The sequence below is a fragment of the Arachis ipaensis genome, chromosome B1 (assembly GCF_059453495.1).
Source record: "Arachis ipaensis isolate K30076 ecotype BB chromosome B1, ASM5945349v1, whole genome shotgun sequence".
Classification (NCBI taxonomy): domain Eukaryota; kingdom Viridiplantae; phylum Streptophyta; class Magnoliopsida; order Fabales; family Fabaceae; genus Arachis; species Arachis ipaensis.
The window spans coordinates 101,694,823-101,706,046 of record NC_142436.1 but is presented as its reverse complement, the minus strand read 5'-3'; the positions used below and the strand labels follow the sequence as shown (position 1 = coordinate 101,706,046).

Below are 11,224 nucleotides of genomic sequence, written 5' to 3'. Positions count from 1 at the left end.
TGAGTTGTTCATCATTTATTCTCAATACCAACTCTCCTTGCTCAACATCTATGAGTGCTCTGGCTGTGGCCAAGAATGGTCTCTCCAGAATGATTGGATGGAGATAGCTTTCTTCCATCTCAAGTACAACAAAATCTTCCAGGAGGAAGTACTTCCCAACCTTCACCAGTACATTTTCACCCACACCTATTGCTTGTTTCTGAGTCTTGTCAACCAATTGGATAATTACATCTGTGGGTTTCAATTCATTGATTTGCAGCTTCTTCATGAGAGACAGAGGCATTAGATTGATGCTTGCTCCCAAATCACAAAATTCTCTGTCAATCTTTGTATCCCCTACAGCACAAGGTATGTGAAAGATCCCTGGATCCTTCTTCTTTGTAGGCAAGTCTTTTTGGATGAGAGCACTGCATTTCTTATTCATCACTACTGTTTGTCCACCTTTCAATGGATTTTTCTTGGTCAGCAGCTCCTTCATGCACTTGATATATGAAGGCATCTATTGAAGGGCTTCAATGAAAGCGATGTTGATATGAAGGGATGTAAATATATCTAGGAACCTTGAGTATGACTTCTCTTTCTCACCACCCCTGAGTCTTTGAGGGAATGGTGCTTTTGGTACATAGGGGCTCAAGATTTCCTACTCCATTGGGTCATTCATGTGTGCATAGTCAATTCCTTGTTCTTTCTCTCCCAGTTTCTCCTTTGGAATTTCCTGAATGTGCTTTGATGACTTGTTAAATTCTTCTTCGAAAATCTCTTCAGCTCTTAGAGTGATCGCTTTGTATTCTTCCCAGCTCACCTTCTTGGTCTCTCCTCTTAGGTTCTTCTCAGTATCACTTGGAATGCTATCAGTAGGCTTGGGAATTTGTTGAGAAAGGTATCCTACTTGAGATTTAAGCTTCTTGATGGTATCTCCCTGGTTCTTCATATTGGCCCTTACTTCATCCTTGAATGCTTTGTTGTCTTGGAACTTCTTGCAAAGGTTTTCAAGCAAGGCTTCAATCCGGGAGATCCTATCTTCTGATGGTGAAGGTAGGTTAGAGTTGGGAGGTTGAGAGTGGTTGTTTGATGCTTGATATGGAGCTTGGAAAGAGTTATTGTACGAGGGTTGATATGATTTCTGATTGGGGTGTTGGTAAGTGAAATTATTGTATTGGTTGGAATTTTGGGTTCTATGATGCCAGGGCATTTTGGCCAGTTTCACTAACCTTTTCTTTACTGTTTTTAGGGTAGTTTCATGCATTTCCTTAGGAAATAAGATAGTTTTAGGTAGATATTCACTTACATCTTGATTCAAGTATACATTGTGCACTTTACATGATTTCATGAGGATTTTGCATGAATTTAAGGATAAATTGGATGTTGCATTTCCCATGACTTGGACTAGAACTTTGATGCACTTTATTGCTTGATTTCAGGACAAAGGAAGCAAAGAAGAACCACATTAGTGGCTATGTTAGTTACACTAACGTTAACACTAACGTGGAATGGGAGTAACTTGCAAAGTTAATGAGAAAAGTAATTGCCAATTCTCGAAGCCATCATTGCCCACGTTAAGAGTCACGTTAACTAAGTTAACGTGAACTCTAACGTGGAAGAAAGGAAATGGAGCCAATGTTAGTGACACTTAACATTATCACTAACGTTGGACCAAGCTCATAAGTGGCCACGTTAGTTGCCACGTTAACTTAGTTAACGTGGCCTCTAACGTTAAGAAGAAAAGGGGTAGCCAACGTTAGTGACATTCAACTTTGTCACTAACGTTGGCCAAGTCACAATAAGCCACGTTAACTTCCATGTTAACCTAGTTAACGTGGAAGCTAACGTGAGGAGACAAAGTGGTCGACAACGTTAGTGACACCAAACATTGTCACTAACATTGGAAGGAACCCACACAAGCCCCAATAAGCCACGTTAACTCCCACGTTAACTTAGTTAACGTGGAAGTTAACGTGAAGAAGGGAGGTGATCGCCAACGTTAGTGACACCCAACATTGTCACTAACGTTGGAATTAGCCCACATAAGCCACTATGAGCCACGTTAACTCCCACGTTAACTTAGTTAACGTGGAAGCTAACGTGGATAAGGAAATGATGAGCCAACGTTAGTGACACTCAACTTTGTCACTAACGTTGGAGATGGCTTGCATGGCCACGTTAGAAGCCACGTTAACCTAGTTAACGTGGACTCTAACGTGAGAAATAGGGGCACATTGGAACGTTAGTGACAATGGTAAGTGTCACTAACGTTCTCGAAGGTTGGCAAGCCTACGTTAAAAGAGCCACGTTAACTAAGTTAACGTGGACTCTAACGTAGGGAAGGGGGAGACTTCTCAATGTTACTGGGAATGGTAAGTCCCAGTAACGTGTGCGAAGGGCATAGAGGCAACGTTAGTGGCAACGTTTGTGCCACTAACGTTGAAGTTAACGTGGCTCTTACTTTGGTAAGAAACGTTAGTGAAAAAGTGATTGTCACTAACGTTCTCGAACCCATATTTTCACTAAACGTTAACACCACTAACGTCCTGAGCTAAAGTCTCTACCCACTTCACACTTTCTCTCTGCAAGTAAAACTCAGCCCAATGAAGAAGAGAACTGCTTCAAACTCAAGATCCAAAGGCCCATACCCAAGACTTGAAGAATCAACTAGAAGAACAGAAGAGTAGTATATATAGGAGTAGCTTTGAATTATTTTGAGAGTTGGAAAATATAGGGAGCCTCTGGGCATAGAATTACTTTTTGTATTTACTTTCTCTGCACTTCTAGTTTCATCATGTATTCTCCATCTTTGTTTTCATTTTCCAGAGCTATGAACAACTAAACCCCTTTCATTGGGTTAGGGAGCTCTGTTGTAATTTGATGGATCAATACTAGTTTTCATTATTCTTCTTCTATCTTTTCTCTTGATTTTACTTGAAAGCTTTCGATCTTCATCCAATTGGGTAGTTATCTTGGAAAAGAAGCTATTCATACTTGGATCTCTTCTGAACCTTGAAAGAGGAATGAAGAGATCATGCTAGAAATGCTTTCTCATGCTGGACCAAATTGGGTTTGGATGGATATGTGACTATAATCCTCTCAACACTTGATTTGGGAAATGCATGTGGTATAATCAGTGACCATACTTCATCTCTTCTCATGAGCAATTGACCAAGGAATTGGCTATTGATCAAGATTTGAGAGATTGAATTACAAGAAATTGTAATTCAATCACTTAAGATTGCCAAGAAGATCAATGAGTGCATTGATTGAGGAAGAGATGAAAATAAAATTGATCCGGAGAATGCAACATCTCCTAAGCCCAATGAACTCCCCATTTCTGATCTTACCCATTCTCTTTAATTTCTGCCATTTATATTTATGAGCAATACCCCATTCCCATTTACAATTCAACAATTTACTTTCAGTCATTTATTTTCAGTTCTTTAATTCTAGCATTTTAATTTTTTTGTCATTTACCTTCCCGCCATTTTATTTTCTGCAATTCTCAACTCAAATTCTGGATTCGCTCAACTAGAACATTCCTCTAATTAAAGTTGCTTGATCAATCAATCCCTGTGGGATTCGACCTCACTCTATTGTGAGTTTTTACTTGACGACGAATTCGGTACACTTGCCGAAGGAAATTTGTTGCGAGACAAGTTTTCCGTGCATCATTCTGTGACCTTGGTTCTGATTTTGTTGGTTTCTCCACCCAAAGTTTGGGTGGTTCTTCTAACCAGGATATAGGTTTTGGAATGTGGATCATAGGGTTGTCTTGATGAGTTTCCAACATAATTGGCTTGCTCCCAATCACCTTCTTCATCTGTATTCACCCCTTCTTGAGCTGGTGGTTGGATATGGATTGCTGCAACTTGATTCCTTTCCATCTGCTTGGTGAGATCAGCTAATTATTTGGTAATCATATTATTTTAGGCCAGCAATGCATCCATGTGAATCAACTCCATTACCCTTCTGTTTGAGTTTCTATCAGAGGCATAGAATTATTCATTATTGGCAACAGTTTCTATGATGTCTATGGCCTCATCAATTGTCTTCTTGTTGAGAGAACCTCCTGAAGAGTGGTCTAAGGCCTTCTTTTATTCTTGTGACAAACCTTCATAGAAAATGTGCAACTGTACCCATTCATTGAACATGTCCAGGGGGCATTTTCTTGTCAACTCCTTGTATCTCTCCCATGCTTCATAGAAGGTTTCACCATCTTAGTGTCTGAACGTTTGTACCTCAGCCCTCAACCTATTAACTCTTTGGGGAGGGTAGAATCTTGCCAAGAATTTGTTCACCACCTTCTCCCAAGTTGTCAAGCTTTCCTTAGGAAAGGACTCTAGCCACTTTGCTGCCTTATCCCTGAGAGAAAAGAGGAACAAAAGCAGTTTGTAGGCGTCAGGATGGACACCATTGGACTTCACTGTGTCACATATTCTCACAAATGTGGTTAGATGTTGGTTGGGGTCTTCCTGGGCACTACGTCCAAATGAACAATTTTTTTGAACAAGGGTGAAGAGTTGAGGCTTTAACTCAAAGTTGTTGGCATGAATGGTTGGTTTTATGATGCTACTTCTGCAGTTTCCTGGGTTTGGGTTGATGTAAGAGCCTAGAACTCTTCTCTTATGCCCAGCATGATTAGCTGCACCCTCTCTAATATGATTATGCACCTCTTCCTCATGATGGTTGGTGCACGAAATTGTGATCTCTGGTAGTGGCTCCAAAGGCTTGGTGCTCTAATCTCAATTCATAATTTGTCACAACTTCGATACAACTAACCAGCAAGTGCACTGGGTCGTCCAAGTAATAAACCTTACGTGAGTAAGGGTCGATCCCACGGAGATTGTTGGTATGAAGCAAGCTATGGTCACCTTGTAAATCTCAGTCAGGCGGATATAAAATAGTTATGGAGTTTTCGAATTTAATATAATAAAATAAGGATAGAAATACTTATGTAAATCATTGGTGAGAATTTCAGATAAGCACATAGAGATGCTTTCATTCCTCTGAACCTCTGCTTTCTTGCTGTCTTCATCCAATCAGTCTTACTCCTTTCCATGGCTGGCTTTTTGTAAGGATGTCACCGGTGCCAATGGCTACTTTCAATCCTCTCAGGAAAATAGTCCAAATGCTCTGTCACAGCACGGCTAATCGTTTGGAGGCATCACCCTTGTCGATGGTTGCATCCTATTCCTCTTTGTGAAAATGGTCCGATGCGCTGTCACTGCATGGCTAATCATCTTGGAGGTTCTCGATCATACTGGAATAGAATTTACTATCCTTTTGCGTCTGTCACTACGCCCAGCACGTGCGAGTTTGAAGTTCGTCACAGTCATTCAATCCCAGAGTCCTACTCGGAATACCACGGACAAGGTTTAGACTTTCCGGACTCCCATGAATGCCGCCATTAATCTAGCTTATACCACGAAGATTCTGATTAAGAGATCTAAGAGATACTCATTCAATCTAAGGTAGAACGGAAGTGGTTGTCAGGCACGCGTTCATAGGGAATGATGATGATTGTCACGTTCATCACATTCAGGTTGAAGTGCGAATGAATATCTTAGAAGCGGAATATGTTGAATTGAATAGAAAACAGTAGTACTTTGCATTAATCTTTGAGGAACAGCAGAGCTCCACACCTTAATCTATGGAGTGTAGAAACTCTACCGTTGAAAATACATAAGTGATAATGGAGTTCATTGGTCTCGGCCCCAGAGGGGAACCGGAGTAACCAAGACTACGAATACAATGATAAAAAGTTCTATTTATAATAAACTAGTCACTAGGGTTTACAGAAGTAAGTAATTGATGCATAGATCCACTTCCGGGGCCCACTTGGTGTGTGCTTGGGCTGAGCTTGAATGTTACACGTGCAGAGGCTCTTTCTGGAGTTGAATGCCAGGTTGTAACGTATTTCTGGCATTCAACTCTGGTTTGTGACTTGTTTCTGGCGTTTAACTCCAGACAGCAGCGTAGAACTGGCGTTCAACGCCCTTTTACGTCGTCTAAACTCAGCCAAAGTACTATTATACATTGCTGGAAAGCCCTGGATGTCTACTTTTCAACGCAATTGGAAGCGTGCCAGTTTGAGTTCTGTAGCTCCAGAAAATCCACTTTGAGTGCAGGGAGGTCAGAATCCAACAGCATCAACAGTCCTTCTTCAACCTCTAAATCTGATTTTTGCTCAAGTCCCTCAATTTCAACCAGAAAATACCTGAAATCACAGAAAAACACACAAACTCATAGTAAAGTCCAGAAATGTGAATTTAACATAAAAACTAATGAAAACATCCCTAAAAGTAACTAGATCCTACTAAAAACATACTAAAAACAATGCCAAAAAGCGTACAAATTATCCGCTCATCACAACACCAAACTTAAATTGTTGCTTGTCCCCAAGCAACTGAAAATCAAATAGGATAAAAAGAAGAGAATATACTATAAATTTCAAACTATCAATGAAACATAGCTTCAATCATATGAGTGGGACTTATAGCTTTTTCCCTCTTGAATAGTTTTGGCATCTCACTTTATCCATTGAGGTTCAGAATGATTGGAATCTATAGGAACTCAGAGTTCAGATAGTGTTATTGACTCTCCTAGTTCAGTATGATGATTCTTGAACACAGCTTGTTTTATGAGTCTTGGCCGTGGCCCTAAGCACTTTGTTTTCCAGTATTACCACAGGATACATAAATGCCACAGACACATAATTGGGTGAACCTTTTCAGATTGTGACTCAGCTTTGCTAAAGTCCCCAATTAGAGGTGTCCAGGGTTCTTAAGCACACTCTTCTTTTGCTTTGGACCTTGACTTTAACCGCTCAGTCTCAAGTTTTCACTTGACACCTTCACGCCACAAGCACATGGTTAGGGACAACTTGGTTTAGCCGCTTAGACCAGGATTTTATTCCTTTAGGCCCTCCTATCCACTGATGCTCAAAGCCTTAGGATCCTTTTTATTTGCCCTTTCCTTTTGGTTTTAAGGGTTACTGGCTTTTTCTTGCTTCAAGAATCATTTTTATGATTTTTCAGATTATCAAATAACATGTCTCCTAGTCATCATTCTTTCAAGAGCCAACATATTTAACATTCTTAAACAACAACTTCAAAAGACATATGCACTGTTCAAGCATACATTCAGAAAACAAGAAGCATTGTCACCACATCAATATAATTAAACTAAGTTCAAGGATAAATTCGAAACTCATGTACTTCTTGTTCTTTTGCATTAAAACAGTTTTTATTTAAGAGAGGTGATGGATTTATAGGACATTCATAACTTTAAAACAAAGTTACTAAATACTAATGATCATGTAATGAAGACACAAACATAGATAAGCACCTAACATAGAAAATGAAAAACAGAAGAAATAGGAAGAAGGAATGAATCCACCTTAGTGATGGTGGCGTTTCCTTCTTGAGGAACCAATGATGTCCTTGAGCTCTTCTATGTCTCTTCCTTGTCTTTGTTGCTCCTCCCTCATTGCTTTTTGATCTTCTCTAATTTCATGAAGGATGATGGAGTGCTCTTGATGTTCCACCCTTAGTTGTCCCATGTTGGAGCTTAATTCTCCTAGGGAAGTGTTGATTTGCTCCCAATAGTTCTGTGGAGGGAAATGCATTTGAGGCATCTCCGGGATCTCATGGTGATGAGCTTCATGTGCCTCTTGAGCTCCATGAATGGGCTCTCTTGCTTGCTCCATCTTTTTCTTAGTGATGGGCTTGTCCTCTTTAATGAGGATGTCTCCCTCTATGTTAATCCCAGCCGAATTGCATAGGTGGCAAATGAGGTGAGGAAAGGCTAACCTTGCCATAGTGGAGGACTTGTCAGCTACCTTGTAGAGTTCTTGAGGTATAATCTCATGAACTTCCACCTCTTCTCCAATCATGATGCTATGGATCATGATGGCCCGGTCTATAGTAACTTCAGACCGGTTGCTAGTGGGAATGATTGAGCATTGAATGAACTCCAACCATCCTCTAGCTACAGGCTTAAGGTCCAGTCTTCTTAGTTGAATCGGTTTGCCTTTTGAGTCAATCTTCCATTGAGCTCCTTCTACACATATGTCCATGAGGACTTGGTCCAACCTTTGATCAAAGTTGACTCTCCTTGTGTAGGGGCGTGCGTTCTCTTCCATGTTTGGCAAGTTGAATGCCAACCTCACATTTTCCGGACTAAAATCTAAGTATTTCCCCCGAACCATGGTGAGATAATTCTTTGGGTTCGGGTTCTTACTTTGATCATGGTTCCTAGTGATCCATGCATTAGCATAGAACTCTTGAACCATTAGGATGCCGACTTGTTGGATGGGGTTTGTTAGAACTTCCCAACCTCTTCTTTGAATTTCATGTCGGATCTCCGGATACTCATTTCTTTTGAGTTTGAAAGGGACCTCGGGGATCACCTTCTTCTTGGCCACAACATCATAGAAGTGGTCTTGATGGGCTTTGGAGATGAACCTTTCCATCTCCCATAACTCGGAGGTGGAAGCTTTTGTCTTCCTTTTTCCTTTTCTAGAAGATTTTCCGGTCTTAGGTGCCATCAATGGTAATGGAAAAACAAAAAGCTTATGCTTTTACCACACCAAACTTAGAATTTTGCTCTCCCTCGAGCAAGAGAAGAAAGAAAAGATGAAGAAGAAGAAGAAGAAAAGATGGAGAAGAAGGGGGAGGTGTGTTTCGGCCAAGAAGAGAAGAGAGGGTTGTGTTGTGTGAAAATGAGGAAGAATGGAAGGCTTTATATAGGGAAGGGAGGGGGGTTAAGGTTCGGCAATTTAGGGTGGGTTTGGGTGGGAAATTGATTTTGAATTTTGAAGGTAGGTGGAGTTTATGAGGTAGGTTTATGGGGAAGAGTGGATGTATGTGAGTGGTGAAGAGGTGATGGGAAAGAGAGATTGAGGTGATTGGTGAAGGGTTTTGGGGAAGAGTGTTTATGGGATTGTGTGAAAGAGGGGTGAGAAGAAGTGAGTGGAGGTAGGTGGGGATCCTGTGGGGTCCACAGATCCCGAGGTGATCCTGTGGGGTCCACAGATCCTGAGGTGTTCAAGGATTTACAACCTTGCACCAAATTAGGCATGTAAAATGCCCTTGCACACAACTCTGGGCGTTCAGCGCCAGGTTGGTGCTTGTTCTGGGCGTTGAACGCCCATTTGTAGCCTATTTCTGGCGTTGAACGCCAGAACCATGCTTGTTCTGGGCGTTCAGCGCCAGCTCTCCTCCAGGGTGCATTTCTGGTGTTCAAACACCCAGATGCAGCCCATTTCTGGCGTTCAGTGCCAGAACCATGCTCTGTTCTGGCGTTGAACGCCCAAAACATGCTTCTTACTGGCGTTTAAACGCCAATAAGGTCTTCCTCCAGGGTGTGATTTTTCTTCTGCTGTTTTTGATTCCGTTTTCAATTTTTATATTTATTTTGTGACTCCACATGATCATGAACCTAATAAAATATGAAAAACAAAAATAAAATTAGATAATTAAACATTGGGTTGCCTCCCAATAAGCGCTTCTTTAATGTCAATAGCTTGACAGTGGGCTCTCATGGAGCCTCATAGATGTGCAGAGCTTTGTTGAGACCTCCCAACACCAAACTTAGAGTTTGGATATGGGGGTTTGACACCAAACTTAGAGTTTGGTTGTGGCCTCCCAACACCAAACTTAGAGTTTGACTGTGGGGGCTTTGGTTGACTCTGCTTTGAGAGAAGCTTTTTATGCTTCCTCTCCATGGATGCAGAGAGAGATCCTTGAGTTGTAAACACAAGGTTGTCCTCATTTAATTGAAGGATCAATTCTCCTCTGTCCACATCAATCACAGCTCTTGCTGTGGCTAGGAAAGGTCTTCCTAGGATGATGGATTCATCCTCTTCCTTTCCAGTATCCAGGACTATGAAATCAGCAGGGATGTAAAGGCTTTCAACCTTTACTAACACGTCCTCTACTTGTCCATAAGCCTGTTTTCTTGAATTGTCTGCCATCTCTAATGAGATTTTAGCAGCTTGTACCCCATAGATTCTCAGTTTTTCTATTACAGAGAGGGGCATGAGGTTTATCCCTGAACCAAGGTCACACAGAGCCTTAAAGATCATGGTGCCTATAGTACAAGGTATTATGAACTTTCCAGGATCCTGTCTCTTCTGAGGTAATGTCAGTTGATCCAGATCACTTAATTCATTGGTGAACAAGGCAGGTTCATCTTCCTAAGTATCAATGCCAAATAATTTGGCATTTAGCTTCATGATTGCACCAAGGAACTTGGCAGCTTGCTCTTCAGTAACATCCTCATTCTCTTCAGAAGAGGAATACTCATCAGAGCTCATGAATGGCATAAGGAGGTTCAATAGAATCTCTATGGTCTCTAGATGAGCCTCAGAGTCCTTTGGTTCCTCAGAGGGAAGCTCCTTATTGATCACTGGACTTCCCAGGAGGTCTTCCTCCTTGGGATTCATGTCCTCTCCTTCCCTTACAGGTTCGGCCATGGTGCTTATGTCAATGGCCTTGCACTCTCCTTTTGGATTCTCTTTTGTATTGCTTGGGAGAGTACTAGGAGGGATTTCAGTGATCCTTTTACTCAGCTGGCCCACTTGTGCTTCCAAATTTCTAATGGAAGACCTTGTTTCATTCATGAAACTTACAGTGGCCTTGGATAGATCAGAGACTAAGTTTGCTAAATTAGAGATATTTTGTTCAAAGTTCTCTGTCTGTTGCTGAGTGGATGATGGAAAAGGTTTATTATTGTTAAACCTGTTTCTTCCACCATTATTAAAGCCTTGTTGAGGCCTTTGATCCTTCCATGAGAGATTTGGATGATTTCTCCATGATGGATTATAGGTGTTTCCATATGGTTCACCCATGTAATTTACCTCTACTATTGCAGGGTTCTCAGGATCATAAGCTTCTTCTTCATAAGAAGCCTCTTGAGTACTGTTGGATGCAGCTTGCATTCCATTCAGACTCTGAGAAATCATATTGACTTGCTGAGTCAATATTTTGTTCTGAGCCAATATGGCATTCAGAGTATCAATTTCAAGAACTTCCTTCTTCATAGGCGTCCCATTACTCACAGGATTCCTCTCAGAAGTGTACATGAACTGGTTATTAGCAACCATGTCAATGAGTTCTTGAGCTTCTGCAGGCGTTTTCTTTAGGTGAATGGATCCACCTGCAGAAGTATCCAATGACATCTTTGATAGCTCAGATAAACCATCATAGAATATATCCAGGATGGTCCATTTTGA

General features: G+C 41.1%; 1 non-coding gene across 1 annotated transcript; it reads left to right on the top strand.

Moving 5' to 3' along the window:
• The first annotated feature begins 4,137 nt into the window (after positions 1-4,137).
• On the top strand, positions 4,138-4,241 carry LOC148577683 (small nucleolar RNA R71). The gene has a single exon (XR_015902856.1). It is a non-coding gene; the product is annotated as a small nucleolar RNA R71 (small nucleolar RNA).
• The last annotated feature ends 6,983 nt before the right edge of the window (positions 4,242-11,224 follow it).